We start from the raw sequence: 17,307 nt of genomic DNA on the forward strand, positions 1-17,307 counted from the left end.
AAGGTCACAGCCTGTCGATGCATTCTAATCTCACTACTTTCGATTTATTTCTTCTTTGTTTCTGTTTGATTCTTGCATGTATACCGAAGACAGAGAGATGGTGTCTATCTAAGCATTGGGGTCGCTTCATACGCGCTGACCGTATTAACTCTTCTCAGTCACTACAATCAGCGAAATCTGAAGTCTTTTCGAAGAAACGCTGCTGTTATACATTAATTTCATAGCGAGCACAAGATCCAGAAACAAAACTATGTATAGGGTTTAGTCATACATTCATCTAACTGAAGACCGTGCTGGCAAAAGAAAGAGAAGAAAGTGAAAAAATTCAGCGTTTTTGGAACTTACCTGCATCGATAGGAAGAGCCAGTCACGTAAACAGGTCACAGGCACCTGCTGCAAACATATGACGCGCACCCAAGGTTACTCTTGTTTTATTACCGTGTGTGTCATGCTCACTTGTGAGCAGCTGTGTTCGTTTTATAAAAAAAATGGTTCAAATGGCTCTGAGCACTATGCAACTTAACTTCTGAGGTCATTAGTCGCCTAGAACTTAGAACTAATTAAACCTAACTAACCTAAGGACATTACACACATCCATGCCCGAGGCAGGATTCGAACCTGCGACCGTAGCGGTCACGCGGTTTCAGACTGAAGCGCCTTTAACCGCACGGCCACACCGGCCGGCTGTTCGTTTTATAGCTTGCGTCACTGATCTGCGACGAAAACAACGGCGACTCCTTGGTTTTCGCAAACAAAACAAAATAATTTGAAATCTTGTAAACAACCCGAACTGGTTGTGAAGGGAAGCCGAATATTTGGAATCAAATCAAAGGGTGCACCGACAAAGCTTTCGCGGTGGTTAAGAGGCTGGACCTGCATTCAGGAGGACGGTGCTTTTAATTCCGGTCTGGCCAGCCATATTTTGATTTTCTGTGTTTTCGCCAAAACACTACACGAGTATTGGACAAAAATACGGAAATACCAAAAACACGTCTATTACGGCGAAGGAAAATCGTTCGCATTCAAAACACCTTCCAGTCGTCTCGGAATGGATAAATACAAAGTTCTAAACGGTTTTAAAGAGTGTCTTACACCACTCTTCCTGTAAAACAATGAAAAGTTCAGGTAACGATGCTGGAGATGGAGAGTGATAATACACGCTTCTCTCCAAAGTAGATCACAAAGGCTCAATAATACTGAGATCTGGTGACTTTGGTGGCCAGGGGAGATGCTACAATTCGTCATCCTGCTCGTACAACCAGTCCTCGAAGATGCGAGCTGTGTGAAAGGGGACCCTCTCGTCTTGGAACACAGTTTCACCAGTACGGAACGATGATGATGATGATGATGATGATGATGATGATGATGATGTGTGGTTTGTAGGGCGTTCAACAGTGCGGTTATCAGCACCTGTACAAATTACCTACCTCTGCTCAGTCCAATCTCGCCACTTAAAAAAAAAAAAAAAAAAAAAAAAAAAAAAAAAAAAGGTTCAAATTGTTCTAAGCACTATGGGACTTAAAATCTGAGGTCATCAGTCCCATACACTTAGAACGACTTAAACCTAACTAACCTAAGGACATCATACACATCCACGCCCGAGGCAGGATTCGAACCTGCGACCGTAGCAGCAGCGCGGTTCCGGGCTGAAGCGCCTAGAACCGCTCGGACACAGCCGCCGGCGTCGCCACTTTCATGTATGATGATGAAATGATGAGGACAACACAAACACCTAGTCATCTCGAGGCAGGTGAAAATCTCTGACCCCGGGAATCGAACCCGGGACCCCGTGCCCGGGAAGCGAGAACGCGACCGCCAGAGCACGAGCTGCAGACAGTAGGGAACGAACACTGTACCATGGGATGGACCCGATCACTCAAAATGGTGTATGATCCTTGGTAATGTTGGGACCTTGCAGAGTAACCATGGAATAAAGCGATATGGGTGCCCAAACCACCACCGAACTCCCGCAATGTTTCATTTGTGGGACGTAAACTCAGCCACAGGTCGGACACAGAGTGAAACAAGATTCATTCCACCAAATGACTTTCCCTCATTGCTCCATAGACCACGCTTTATAGCTTCGGTGCCACGTTTTTTGTTACGAGCATTTGCATCACTGATGAGTAGTTTTGGAATTCCAGCTCGCTTTGCAATTCCCTCGTTTTGGAACTACCTTCGTGTTGTTTTGGTGCTGACAACGTTCGAGAGTGCGACATTCAATTCTGAAGTGTCGTTCTTTAATTTTTCGTCACGATCCTCTTCAGTGACCGTCCACATGGTGACTTAGCGGATGATGTTTTCCGCTTTACCTGTATGAGGTATAGACCTCCATGCGGTGCCTCTTGCAGCACGAAACACTTCAGTTGCCTTGGCTCCGGAAGCACCTACTGTAAGGGCACCAGCAACTTGCCCACGTTCGAATTCAGTTATCTGTTACACAATCCACCAACAACTACACAAAGAGCACGGTTCTGACCACTACTGACACTTGCAATGAACTGTAAAATTGCACAGGTGTAGTTGATGGTCAAGTAGGAGAAGGTTGCTATCCATGGGCTGACTCCATCGATGGGACGGCTTGATTTCTCTGTGGATATTGACAATAGGCGCATTCTAGCGCCCATTAAGTGTACCCCAAGTGGCCAAAAATTCGTCATCTGAGTGGCGAGTTGTTTTACGAAGACCCAAAAAGGCAGTGAAAATATAAGTTTTGCACAATGTTCTTGTAGGTGACTAGTATTAATGACGCCGTAAAGACGTAGTAATATGGTATTTGTGATAACATTTCTGCAGCCATCATTGGAAAGTACTAGAAGATCACATCATTTTATTATTTTCACAATTTAAAATCACGTTCTGCGAACGTAGACTAGGTGTTAAGCGATGCAGCGTGCGTGGGTTGCTTTCAATGAGCCACCTCGAATTTTGTTTAATTTTCAGTCTAAATGATTTACTATGAACAAAAGCTAAATATTGATTTCATTATATGCTTTTTAAGAGTTTGCGTTTTGATAATCAGACTTTTTTTGCTTGTTACCTGCGAAGACGACGCTTCTACTTTTAGCCTCCTTCCAAAACATATTATTCGGTTTCAGGTGCCAACGAAAAACCTCTAAAAATAAAATATATGACGTGTATTGACACTTAATTAGATATGTATAGTATTTAATAGCTATCACACTACACACCATTCACGGAAAGTGCCTGGCTCAATGAGGAAAACCATTTCTTTTGATTGGGCCGATGACATGATTTTATTTTTCACATATTAACGGTGACTATTTATGCCTTTTGTGTCTACTATAGTGAAAAGGAAAAGATAAAATACAAGTTACCGATGGCATGATTTTATTTTTCAAATACACTCCTGGAAATGGAAAAAAGAACACATTGACACCGGTGTGTCAGACCCACCATACTTGCTCCGGACACTGCGAGAGGGCTGTACAAGCAATGATCACACGCACGGCACAGCGGACACACCAGGAACCGCGGTGTTGGCCGTCGAATGGCGCTAGCTGCGCAGCATTTGTGCACCGCCGCCGTCAGTGTCAGCCATTTTGCCGTGGCATACGGAGCTCCATCGCAGTCTTTAACACTGGTAGCATGCCGCGACAGCGTGGACGTGAACCGTATGTGCAGCTGACGGACTTTGAGCGAGGGCGTATAGTGGGCATGCGGGAGGCCGGGTGGACGTACCGCCGAATTGCTCAACACGTGGGGCGTGAGGTCTCCACAGTACATCGATGTTGTCGCCAGTGGTCGGCGGAAGGTGCACGTGCCCGTCGACCTGGGACCGGACCGCAGCGACGCACGGATGCACGCCAAGACCGTAGGATCCTACGCAGTGCCGTAGGGGACCGCACCGCCACTTCCCAGCAAATTAGGGACACTGTTGCTCCTGGGGTATCGGCGAGGACCATTCGCAACCGTCTCCACGAAGCTGGGCTACGGTCCCGCACACCGTTAGGCCGTCTTCCGCTCACGCCCCAACATCGTGCAGCCCGCCTCCAGTGGTGTCGCGACAGGCGTGAATGGAGGGACGAATGGAGACGTGTCGTCTTCAGCGATGAGAGTCGCTTCTGCCTTGGTGCCAATGATGGTCGTATGCGTGTTTGGCGCCGTGCAGGTGAGCGCCACAATCAGGACTGCATACGACCGAGGCACACAGGGCCAACACCCGGCATCATGGTGTGGGGAGCGATCTCCTACACTGGCCGTACACCACTGGTGATCGTCGAGGGGACACTGAATAGTGCACGGTACATCCAAACCGTCATCGAACCCATCGTTCTACCATTCCTAGACCGGCAAGGGAACTTGCTGTTCCAACAGGACAATGCACGTCCGCATGTATCCCGTGCCACCCAACGTGCTCTAGAAGGTGTAACTCAACTACCCTGGCCAGCAAGATCTCCGGATCTGTCCCCCATTGAGCATGTTTGGGACTGGATGAAGCGTCGTCTCACGCGGTCTGCACGTCCAGCACGAACGCTGGTCCAACTGAGGCGCCAGGTGGAAATGGCATGGCAAGCCGTTCCACAGGACTACGTCCAGCATCTCAACGATCGTCTCCATGGGAGAATAGCAGCCTGCATTGCTGCGAAAGGTGGATATACACTGTACTAGTGCCGACGTTGTGCATGCTCTGTTGCCTGTGTCTATGTGCCTGTGATTCTGTCAGTGTGATCATGTGATGTATCTGACCCCAGGAATGTGTCACTAAAGTTTCCCCTTCCTGGGACAATGAATTCACGGTGTTCTTATTTCAATTTCCAGGAGTGTATTTCTTTAACGGTGAATATGTATGCCCTTTCGTCTACTGTAGTAAAATGCAAAAGGTCATGTTCAAGTTACACTGAAAATAAAATGTTAATTACAATATCCGAGGATTTTATTACACATTATCGTAGCGTAGTTTGGTAATTTGCGGATAGTCAGCGCTAGTCGCAAACATGGCCAGTTCAGGGGCGGAGCGAGCTGTTTCGTGAAATGGCCTCCCCGATCACCACATCTCACTCCGTGTGACTTTTTTCTGTGGGGACAAATTAAAGATCTGGTGTCTGTACCGCCTCTATCATGTGATGTAGCAGAACTCCGGGAGAGAATACGGGAAAGGACTGTCACAGTCGACGATGACATGCTGGATCGGGTATGGCAAGAATTCGATTACCGTGTTGACGTCTGCTGGGTCACTCATGCATGGTTCGCATATCGAATGTTTGTAAAATAAAAGTTTGAGAGTTTCTCTACAAAATGCAATATGTATGACATCGACACAGTGTTTAGTTCTTGTGCAATAAATAATTGAAAATGTTCCCGGACTTCATGTACACCCTGTATTTACTTTCGTGAGCCCCCTGCCGTACGTTCATACCCGTGAAAGCCGTTTGTTAATATTTGTTGTTGGCTGTACATTAATTGGGAATGTGCTTCCCGCGGTGGTGAGATTTACGCACCGTCTGTATTCTATGGTATGGCATATATGCAGTGTGAATCACCTAAAACTTGTGCCACAGATATTGCAGAAATGGAAAGTGCTATTGATGTGCGGTTTTTACAGAATGGTTTGGTAGTCAGAGGCTCGTACTGTTAGCCAATCAACAGACTGTAATAATATAAAGGGTACTTTTCTGCAAACTTAAACTTTTTAAATGGGACAACCCATACTGATATTATCAAATTAAAAGCAGGGTACATTAGAATGTCAGTGGCGTTTGTTGCAAGATTCTAATGCGAGTCGTTTACGAGATGTCGTATTTTTAAAAATTTCCACTCCTATGCTTGTTTATGCCATTCAACATGCGTAGTTGCTAGGTACGATGTAGTCATGTGTGCTTAAAGTTTCCCTGTGTGTTCCTTGAGTGTAGTGCGACTTGCTAGTCAGTTAGTGTGTAACAGTCCAGGCAGTAGGTAGTGAGTGGAAATGGGACTTACAACTGTAGAAAAAGCCGACATGCTCATGATGTATGGACACCGTATGAAGAATGCAGTTCGTTCTTGAACAGCGTATGCGGCAAGATATCCTAACAGACGTCAACCATCTCGGTAACTATTAATCAGCCTCTTCAACCAGTCACAGAATAGTGGTAGGGTAGCACCTAAACTATGTGACACAAGGAAACGTGAGGACAGAAGAGGGGGAAATTAACGCTCTAGCAGTTGATCCGCACGTTAGTTCCCGCGCTGTCGCATGAAGAAGCGGCATGAGTCAGGTAAGTTTCCTACACATTCACCGTCGAGATAGGTTCCATCCTTGTCACATATCACTCCGTCAAAGCTACACGGAAGAGATTATGAGGCCACATTTCCCAATCTTGGCCATGTAAACAACCGAAACACATACTATTGGACTGCTGACAATCCCCACTGGCCCCATCAGGTGGAACATCAGCGTCCGTGGATTGTACACGGGATAGTGAACCATCACCTCACAGGCTCCATTTTCATAGACTTAACACTGAGCGCGCACAACCTCCTAAAGGACCATCTCCCACTGATGCTAGAATACTAGCAACTAGGAGGAAACTTTGATACCAATATAATGGCTGTCCACCTCATAGTGCACGAAGTACTTCAGCATGTCTTCACGAAACGTTTCCAAATCGTTGAATTGGACGTAAAAGATCTGTACTTTGGTCGAACCGTTCCCCAGATTTGAAGCTTGTAGACGATTTTTGTGGAGAAACTTTAAAGACTATTTAACGCCTGCAGACTTTTTTTGTTGAGAAAGCTGAGAGACGCTGTCTACAAGGACATACCAACCACACCCGATGATGTGCTGCCTGCTCGGATATCTCTGCTGAGATGTTAGCACGTGTGCAGCAATCGTTCCATTCCAGACTGGAAGCGTGTACTGCCGCTTTCGGTGGTCATTTCTAACACAAACTGTGATGGTCAATTGTCTCGTTAATGGCCAGAATCCAGATAACTTGTGTATGGACTTGTGTTGTTCTGTAGAATGTTCTGTCACTGGTATTGTACACGCTGGCCGCGGTGGTCTCGCGGTTCTAGGCGCGCAGTCCGGAACCGCGCGACTGCTACGGTCACAGGTTCGAATCCTGCCTCGGGCATGGATGTGTGTGATGTCCTTAGGTTAGTTAGAGGCATGGATGTGTGTGATGTCCTTAGGTTAGTTAGGTTTAACTAGTTCTAAGTTCTAGGGGACTGATGACCTAAGATGTTAAGTCCCATAGTGCTCAGAGTCATTTTTTTTTTGAACTGGCATTGTACAAGTGCCGTTGTGCGAACTTTTCCAAATATGATATTTCGTAAACGACTCGCACTAGCATCCTGCAACGAACACAGATAACATTCTAATTTACCCTGTTTTCAGTTCTTTAATGTCAGTATGCATTGTTCCATTTTATAAAAGTGTATACTTGTACAAAAATTCACTTATTACAATCAGCTGAGTGGTTAACAATATAAGCCCCTAATTACCAGTCAATTTGTGAGAGCCACACATCAATAGCACTTTCCATTTCAGTAATATTTGCGGTGCAAGTTTTAGGTGATTCACTATGTGTAGGGCGGTCCATTGATCGTGACCAGGCCAAATATCTCACGAAATAAGTGTCAAACGAAAAAACTACGAAGAACGAAACTCGTCTAGCTTGAAGGGGGAAGCCAGATGGCGCTATGGTTGGCCCGCTAGATAGTGTTGCCATAGGTCAAATGGATATCAACTGCGTTTTTTTAAAATAGGAACCCCCATTTTTATTACATATTCGTGTAGTACGTAAAGAAACATGAATGTTTTAGTTGGACCACTTTTTTCGCTTTGTGACAGATTATCCTTCCTCGCATAATGCCACACCATGCATTAACCTGCCAAGGTCGCTGATGATCAACTTGTCGCAGCCATTGTGGATTTTCCATTGCCCAATAGTGCATATTATGCCGGTTTACGTTACCGCTGTTGGTGAATTACGCTTCGTCGCTAAACAGAACGAGTGCAAAAAATCTGTCATCGTCCCGTAATTTATCTTGTGCCCAGTGGCAGAGCTGTACACGACGTTCCAAGTCGTCGCCATGCAATTCCTGGTGCATAGAAATGTGGTATGGGTGCAATCGATGTTAATGTAGCATTCTCAACACCGTCATTATTGAGATTCCCGACCTCGCGCAATTTCTCTGCAGATTAGCCGCGACAGCAGCTAAAACACCTACTTGGTAGAGCAACATCATTTGTTGCATGTCTACTTGGATGATGTCGTCCAGGATACCGAGCAGCATACATAGCACACGCCCGTTGGGCATATTGATCACAATAGCAATATATCAACACGATATCGACCTTTTCCGCAATTGGTAAACGCTCCATTTTAACACGGGTAATATATCAGGAAGCAAATACCGTCCGCACTGGCGGAATGTTACGTGATACCACGTACTTATACGTTTGTCACTATTACAGCGCCATCTATCACAAAGCGAAAAAAGTGGTCCAACTAAAACATTCATAATTCTTTACGTACTACACGAATATGTAATAAAAATGGCGGTTCCTATTTAAAAAACGCAGTTGATATCCGTTTGACCTATGGCAGCGCCATCTAGCGGGCCAATCATACCGCCATCTGGTTCCCCCTTCAACCTAGACGAGTTTCGTTCTTTGTAGTTTTTTCCTTTGATGCTTATATTTCGTGAGATATTTGGCCCGGTCTCTATTATTGATGTCAGGTTATAAGTAACACTGATTAAGAGGCCAAGTCAATTTGTAGAAGCAGCTCTTTTTTCTTCTCCATGGATTGACAGCACTCACCTAACAATGAAATGCGTTAACCTTGCGATTGTTTCTGTGCGTTACATACGTAGGTTAAATGAAAAGATCTGTTGATCCCGACCTGTAGAAAACCTCCCGTATCCTGATGTTCTCCAAACCCAACAAGAATCCATCTGATGCCTCTTCCTATTGTCCTATGTGTCTCACATCGGTGTTCAGTAAGCTCTTGGAATCCATTCTTTCCCAGCGCATCCATCACCACCTCCGCCAAAACCACCTCCTCCCCAACACCCAATGTGGCTTTCGACCTTCCTTCTCTGCCAATGACCAACTCCTCCGCCTCACTCATCTCCTCTCCCTCCAGCTTAACTCCCATCGCTCCACCATTTTTGTCTCCCTTGACCTCAAAAAGGCCTACGACCATGTCTGGCATCCCGTTCTCCTGTTTAAACTCCACACCTACGCCCTTCCTGTCAACTACATCCGTCTGATGGCCTCCTTCCTGTCCCGCCATAATGCCAATTCCCACACCTTCTACCCCTCTGCAGGTGTGCCCCAGGCTCTGTCCTATCCCCTTTCCTCTACATCCTGTACACGGCAGATATGCCCCAACCCCTCCCCCCCCTCCAGTACACCTCTTGCAATATGCCGGTGACACTGCATTCCTCGCCCTCGCTCCTACCCTCCAACAGTTCCAACGCCTTCTCCAGAATCACCTTGACCTTTTTGCCGCATGGTGTAACAAGTGGCCCCTGAAAATCAATCCTTCCAAAACCCAGGCAATCATTGTAGGTCGTACCACTCGCTCCTTCCGGCTCCTGGATTTCTCCCTTGCTGTCTGTGCCCGTCCTGTCTGCCTCACCTCCACCCTCACCTACCTTCGCCTCAACATTGACCGTCACCTCATCTGTATCCCCCATCTCCGCTCCATCTAATCCAAAGCCCACAATCGCCTCTGACTTCTCAAACTCCTCTCTGGCCGGACATGGGAGTTGCACCCTTCTACCATCCTCCACACCTACAAATCCTTAATCCATCCCATCCTCTGTTACCCCAGTCCTGCCTGGATATCTGCCCTCCCCCCCAATTCTGTAAGTCCCTCCACATCCTTGAGCTTCATGCACTCTGCCTCGCCTTCCATATACGCCTCCCGTCCCCCATGCGGATCCTCTATGACCTCATTCCTTTCCCCCATCTGCTCCTGTTCCTCGAACATATCTGCATACTCTACACCTCCCGCCGCCCTGATACCCCTCACCCCCTGGTTGCTCCACTCCTCTCCCATCCCTGCCCCCTGCCACACCTTCACTATTGTCCCCCCCCCCTACCCTCCATCTCTACACCCTTCATCTCCTTTCCCAAGGTGGCTTCCATCAACTCCCCCTCCTGGATGATGCCCTCTCTCCCTCCATCTATCCCTCCTATCAACTCTGATCCCCACCCCCCCCTCCTTTCCTCCGTCCTTTCCCTGGGCTCCCTCTTCTCCCCCTTCCATCTTGTTTTCTCCCCACCAAACCTCTCCCTACCTCCCTTCTCCCCCCCCCCCCCCCGAGTCCTTTCGTATTCCCTCTCTTTGCCTTCCCCACTCCCTGTCGCATCTGCCCAGCACCCCCCCCCCACCCCTCTTATGGGTCCTAATCGTCCACCAGCTCGTTTCCCGCCTCCCCCCCTTCGCTTTTCCTCTCCTTCCCACTTTTTTTATTTTCCCATCATCTGTCCAGTTGCCCCCCCACCTGCTCTTGGCTGTGGTATGTCACATTTGCCAACATTTTAGTGCAGTGTCCCAGTGACTGTTCAGTGTTGTTCGTCTTTCTCGTGTTGCAAACAGAAACCATGCTGTCGCTGGGTGTGAATTTTATGTCTTTTGCGAACAGAAACCAGACTGTCGCCGTGTTTTTTTAATTGTCTGTCTATTGTTTTACCTGTCTGCTTCGTATGTATTTTATTAGCATCATCATCCCTCTGTTCTTTGTTTTAAGTTCCACGATTTTTTTTCGCCATGTTTTTAAGTCTCCGATTTTATCGCCTGTTTTTATTATTTATTCTCTTCATCTTTTTAACAAAGTCTGTAGGCTGAAGAGCGGCATACTAAGCTGCTGCCAGCCCGCCCCCTTCGGGGGGAATTGAAATTCAATAAAGAAAAAAAAAGGTCTGTTCGAAGAAAGTTCATTGCATTTAATTTTAAGTGCCCCATGCTCCATATGCACTAAAGAAGAGATGAAGGACGTGATTCATTTTATGTACCGGTACTCTGAAGGGGCTAAAGATGCAGAAATTATTTGCAGAACGCAGCTGCAGTGTAGTGAACGCTGTCTTCGTGAAATAAAAATTTACAAGTGGATAACTCTCTTTAAAACTGGACATGCATCTATATCCAACGAAGTGCCTTCTGGTACACAGTTGACTTCGAAAGAACATCGAAACAGAGGAGCAAATGATTCATGATGATCGGCATGCCAGAACAGATAACGTTACGTATGAATTGAACATAAGTGACAGTTCAGCACTTGTAATCAACCATGAATCTTTCAAAATGGGCGATAGTTAGTTACATGTTCCGCAGATCATTTAAGCGATTCTTTTATCGAAATGATGTTTACAGGATATACACTCCTGGAAATGGAAAAAAGAACACATTGACACCGGTGTGTCAGACCCACCATACTTGCTCCGGACACTGCGAGAGGGCTGTACAAGCAATGATCACACGCACGGCACAGCGGACACACCAGGAACCGCGGTGTTGGCTCCATCGCAGTCTTTAACACTGGTAGCATGCCGCGACAGCGTGGACGTGAACCGTATGTGCAGTTGACGGACTTTGAGCGAGGGCGTATAGTGGGCATGCGGGAGGCCGGGTGGACGTACCGCCGAATTGCTCAACACTTGGGGCGTGAGGTCTCCACAGTACATCGATGTTGTCGCCAGTGGTCGGCGGAAGGTGCACGTGCCCGTCGACCTGGGACCGGACCGCAGCGACGCACGGATGCACGCCAAGACCGTAGGATCCTACGCAGTGCCGTAGGGGACCGCACCGCCACTTCCCAGCAAATTAGGGACACTGTTGCTCCTGGGGTATCGGCGAGGACCATTCGCAACCGTCTCCATGAAGCTGGGCTACGGTCCCGCACACCGTTAGGCCGTCTTCCGCTCACGCCCCAACATCGTGCAGCCCACCTCCAGTGGTGTCGCGACAGGCGTGAATGGAGGGACGAATGCAGACGTGTCGTCTTCAGCGATGAGAGTCGCTTCTGCCTTGGTGCCAATGATGGTCGTATGCGTGTTTGGCGCCGTGCAGGTGAGCGCCACAATCAGGACTGCATACGACCGAGGCACACAGGGCCAACACCCGGCATCATGGTGTGGGGAGCGATCTCCTACACTGGCCGTACACCACTGGTGATCGTCGAGGGGACACTGAATAGTGCACGGTACATCCAAACCGTCATCGAACCCATCGTTCTACTATTCCTAGACTGGCAAGGGAACTTGCTGTTCCAACAGGACAATGCACGTCCGCATGTATCCCGTGCCACCCAACGTGCTCTAGAAGGTGTAAGTCAACTACCCTGGCCAGCAAGATCTCCGGATCTGTCCCCCATTGAGCATGTTTGCTGCGAAAGGTGGATATACACTGTACTAGTGCCGACATTGTGCATACTCTGTTGCCTGTGTCTATGTGCCTGTGGTTCTGTCAGTGTGATCATGTGATGTATCTGACTCCAGGAATGCGTCAATAAAGTTTCCCCTTCCTGGGACAATGAATTCACGGTGTTCTTATTTCAATTTCCAGGAGTGTATATTATTAATTAGTGTTAAAGTTAATGAACACATTATAATTTTGTTCCTACTCATAAAACTACACTTAAAAACAAGTTTGGTTGTTGTTACCAGTTTTAAGTAGAAATCCGTCAATGGAATAGAAGGAGCTGTCGAGGAGAAATGATTTTAGATTAAATTTCCTTCGCTACCTGTTAGACATTTTATGTTATTGGGAAAATCATAAAAATTTTTTATTGTTAGATATTGAACTCCTTTGTGAACCACTGACAGTGCTGGAACACTTTCGGTGAGTTATCTCAATATCAGGAGAAGAATGGCAGCCCTTCTTCCCCCAAGACCAGAGGAGCTAGTAATGCAGGACGTCTCCAGACAGTTACTCTATTGTACGCAGAACACAATTCTGTAAATTTTGTTCATATCCTTTCGCATTTAGGTGTTTTCTTAAGCGCAATAATGAGGCCACACTCTAACCATGAAAAGCATCATCATACCAAAAGACCACATCCTCCTTACTGCATTGTTGGCGCCATGCATGACAGCTGGTAATGTTCTACAGGCATTCGTCAAAGCCAAACCCTTCCCTCTGATGGTCACAGGGTATAGTGTGATTAATTTTGTCTTTCACACCTTTTTAATTCTTCTTATTCTTTTACATCTATCGTTGGTTGACAGACTCATCATCACTGTTCTCTCTCCTGATATTTTATCTTGTTCATGTTGCTAGTTTTGTTGTGGTAATGGAGGGTATAGAAACACTGGCCCAATGCACTGGTCGCATAACATGTCCTGGGGAACTCCATCTGCCTTCTGGGCTGGACAACATTCCCACCTTCACCAGTTTACAATTCTCTCACTTCAACTTGCTTCTACCTCTTGGTTCTCTCTATTCTCAGATACAGTCGAGTCCATTGGCATTTGTCTTTTGTGTCCTCCCTCTCTTGGGACTATTCCTGACTTAACAAACAAAGAACTAAGGGACCAATGACCATATAGTAGTTTGGTCCCTTTAACCTCATCAGTCAATCAGTCCATCCATCCATCCATTCCCAACTTCACCTTTTTACAAAGCTCTCACTTCAATTTGCTTCTATCTCTTGGTTATCTCTATTCTCAGATACAGTCGAGTCCTTTGGGATTTGTCTTTTGTGTCCTTCCTCTCTGGGGACTATTCCTGGCTTGACAAACAAAGAACTAAGGGACCAATGACCATATAGTATTTGGTCCCTTTAACCTCATCAATCAATCAGTCCATCCATCCATCCATTCCCAGCTTCACCCTTTTACAATGCTCTCACTTCAACTTGCTTCTATCTCTTGGTTATCTCTATTCTCAGATACAGTCGAGTCCTTTGGGATTTGTCTTTTGTGTTCTTTCTCTCTGGGGACTATTCCTGGCTTGACAAACAAAGAACTAAGGGACCAATGACCACTTCAAGCCTCACTTAGCACCGACTACAGAAAGGTGTGGCTTAGGATGAGCTCCCCAAATATTGTACCCTATTCTTTTAATTTTCAACGCACAGTCACTGAGCTAGCTGGTGTGATAAACCTTTTGCATTTTCTTTATGTTTTCGTCTTCTTTAAAGGCAAAGAGAGAAGATGAAGCGGTAGCCCATCATAGAGCCTATGCCTATGCCTACCGTCATGTATTTTATGACTTTCAGTTGTTAAAAAACAGAGGATTTTTCTGGTACTAGTAGGAGGAAGGAAGGATTCGCGCTCAGCTAGTGAACGAGTGAGAAGCACGCCATTTTTAGCGAGTAATCGTAGACCGCCATTTTGGGGTCGCTATGAATAAATGAGGAGTATGTATTTCATATGTGCACCGTTTCGAAAAATACAGTATTGTTTTATTAACAGAAAGGTCGTGTGCGTTGTTATTTCAAATAGTACAATAATTACAAGAACTGAAGCCCACCTGTGTACTTTGGAAAATTACGAAGATCCGATAAGCTTAATGGGAACACGGTCAAGACTTCAAAGGTGAACACGGCGACCAAAAGTAGCATTATAAAGAATGGTAAGCACAAATCTACAGCGGAGAAAGAAACTACTTCGCCCTGCAAAATAATATGAACTAATACGAACTTATTTCCAGGCATAGCTCAGCTTATTGTGCTTGTCATTCATGCCGAAAAGTTAATCTCATTAATTCAATACATTTTTAAAAAGCCACGCATTTCAACATTTTATTATCATCTATTCCATTATTTTATTATATTATACTGGACTGCTGGTAACACTCTGAAACTCACAAGAGACTCTCTCTGCTTATTTCAAGAAATTTGTTACAACCACCTTCCACAATGCTCGATGGCCCCTGTTCGTCAGTACGTAAGATGTGCCTGGTCTTCGTTTAATTGGGTATTTTTTTCTTCGTGCCTACATTTCGGAATCACATCGCCAACAGTCGACTTGGGCAGTTTTAAAAGGGTTGAAATGTTCCAGAGGCATTTGTTACTCACGTGCCAGCCAATGACTAGTCCACGTTCGAATTCACCGAGTTCTCCTGACTGCCTCTCTACTGACAACATAATTCTCATTGCTTCCTTTTATACTGGTGGGTCCAACTCACGTGACATCTAGTTGTCAATAGCGCATTACATGGGAGTGTCTGGATGGTTCTGATCAGACACCGTATGTCCATTATCCCCTGTTAGACCTATTTACATGGTATTGCACCCATTAGAACAGTATTTTAAATTGGATGCACAAGTGATTTGTGGGAGCCGTGTGCAGCTCTCGTTGGTGCCGTTGGTAGGCTGGCATCATGTAATAGGGATAGTGGCGTCTCGTTTTCTTCTTGTGTTTACTGGCACCGCTACGTTTGCTAGCGTTGTGTGTGTCTGCGAGTGGCAGCAGCACCGTTTATCCATATGTAGTACCATGGTACTATCTTTGGAAGGACGTCAAGTATTTTCTGGGTCGGGTGTGTTGGTAGTTGGGTTGGGACGGAGCAGCGCCGAGCGAGGTGGCGCAGTGGTTAGCACACTGGACTCGCATTCGGGAGGACGACGGTTCAATCCCGTCTCCGGCCGTCCTGATTTAGGTTTTCCGTGATTTCCCTAAATCGCTTCAGGCAAATGCCGGGATGGTTCCATTGAAAGAGCACGGCCGATTTCCTTCCCCATCCTTCCCTCACCCGAGCTTGCGCTTCGTCTCTAATGACCTCGTTGTCGACGGGACGTTAAACACTAATCTCCTCCTCTACGGAGCAGCAGTGAGGTTCGGCAGCGCGAGGACATGCTGGGACTGCTGGCGGCACGCAGGCACTGCCGGATCGACGGGCTGTAGTTCCGAGGGCCACAACCTCGTAGTCCACCGGACCCAGGACCTTTGAGTTGAGTGAACATTAACCTAATAGTGAAACCTCCACTATTTTGAGGTCATGCTGTTTGTTCGCGCGTTGCTACTCGCAGGGTCACTGAGACGAAGAGCAAAGAGTGGAAATTAATTAGCTGTCGTCCACCTTTTATTATTAATCATTGAATTCCTTGTGTTTATTGATGAAGTTCGACCAGTGGTATTTTTCTGCCTAGTGGCCGCTAGCGCCCCAGTTACCTGCCCTGGAGGTTAGCTTATTTTCGCGGCAGTGTACCTTTCCTTGCTTCGCCACTGCTGTCCAGTAAGGTGTGTAGTTAGACAGCCAACTTGATTCTGGTTCGGATATTTGTTTCTTTTGGACTACTTTGGTCGTAGTGGATCCTTCTGCTTCTGGATGTTCTAAGCACTGGATTCAGAACACACCGTGCTGTCCGCCGATTCCGCTTTGCCTGGGTTATTCCGTCATTGTGATGGATATCAGACATTAGATAGAAGTTGCAAGAGTGTTCGAGGCGTTTAAACTGTCACTAGTTTGAGTTGCCATCTGGTTAAGTGAATACAACTCTTGGCTGCCTGTCCCATCGTTTACGAAGTTGAGCGACTTTCCCAGGTCGATCTTTGGAGCTCTGTCTGAGGCCCACTTCTCTCTTGATTTGGTCAGATTGTGACGATTGTCAATAAGACCTTCAGCTGTGAATGCAATTTGTCTTAAAAATTTTTAATTTGATATTCTCTCTTAATATGATCGTCCTTTTTTATAATATTTTAGTAAGAATTTGCTATCTTGGCCTTCAGCCGTCAAATTGTTTTTTGGGTTATTACTATTGAGGCCTTCAGCTGACAAATAATTTGAATTTCTGGTCAATGAGGCCTTCAGCTGTGAACGCAATTTGTCTAAAGAATTTTAATTAGATATTGTCTTAACAATCAAAATTGATAATTGTTCCTTATTGCCAACCTTATATGCAATTCGTTCCAAATAAAGTGTACGCAATTAAAAAAAAAAAAAAGAAGAAGAAGAAAAACTGAGCAACCAACGGCAACTGAGTAAGGCCCAATCCACACCAAAATATGCCTTTCCCTAAGTACCAACGTCTTATTGCGAGTGGTCTTCTTTGACACCATTTTGCCAGTAGCCTGGCAATGAGCCGACGTCTGTCTACGGCATTACCTACAGTTGAGCCAATGTGGTCACTCCATTTCATATCCCACATGTTTGCTAATGTGAAAAATGTCCATGTGCAAGATGATTAAGAGTCCTCATTAATCTGCAGGTGCTCCTATAAATCGCAGGGTAAGTCAGACCAAAGCTGGAGGGCCGGCCGAAGTGGCCGTGCGGTTAAAGGCGCTGCAGTCTGGAACCGCAAGACCGCCACGGTCGCAGGTTCGAATCCTGCCTCGGGCATGGGTGTTTGTGATGTCCTGAGGTTAGTTAGGTTTAACTAGTTCTAAGTTCTAGGGGACTAATG

General features: G+C 46.2%; 1 protein-coding gene across 1 annotated transcript in view; it reads right to left on the reverse strand.

The window, feature by feature from the left end:
* Positions 1-17,307, reverse strand: part of LOC126473316 (uncharacterized) — a 144,652-nt gene that overhangs the window by 52,692 nt on the left and 74,653 nt on the right. The gene's annotated exons all lie outside the window — the stretch shown is intronic.

The sequence above is a fragment of the Schistocerca serialis genome, chromosome 4 (genome assembly GCF_023864345.2).
Source record: "Schistocerca serialis cubense isolate TAMUIC-IGC-003099 chromosome 4, iqSchSeri2.2, whole genome shotgun sequence".
NCBI lineage: Eukaryota > Metazoa > Arthropoda > Insecta > Orthoptera > Acrididae > Schistocerca > Schistocerca serialis.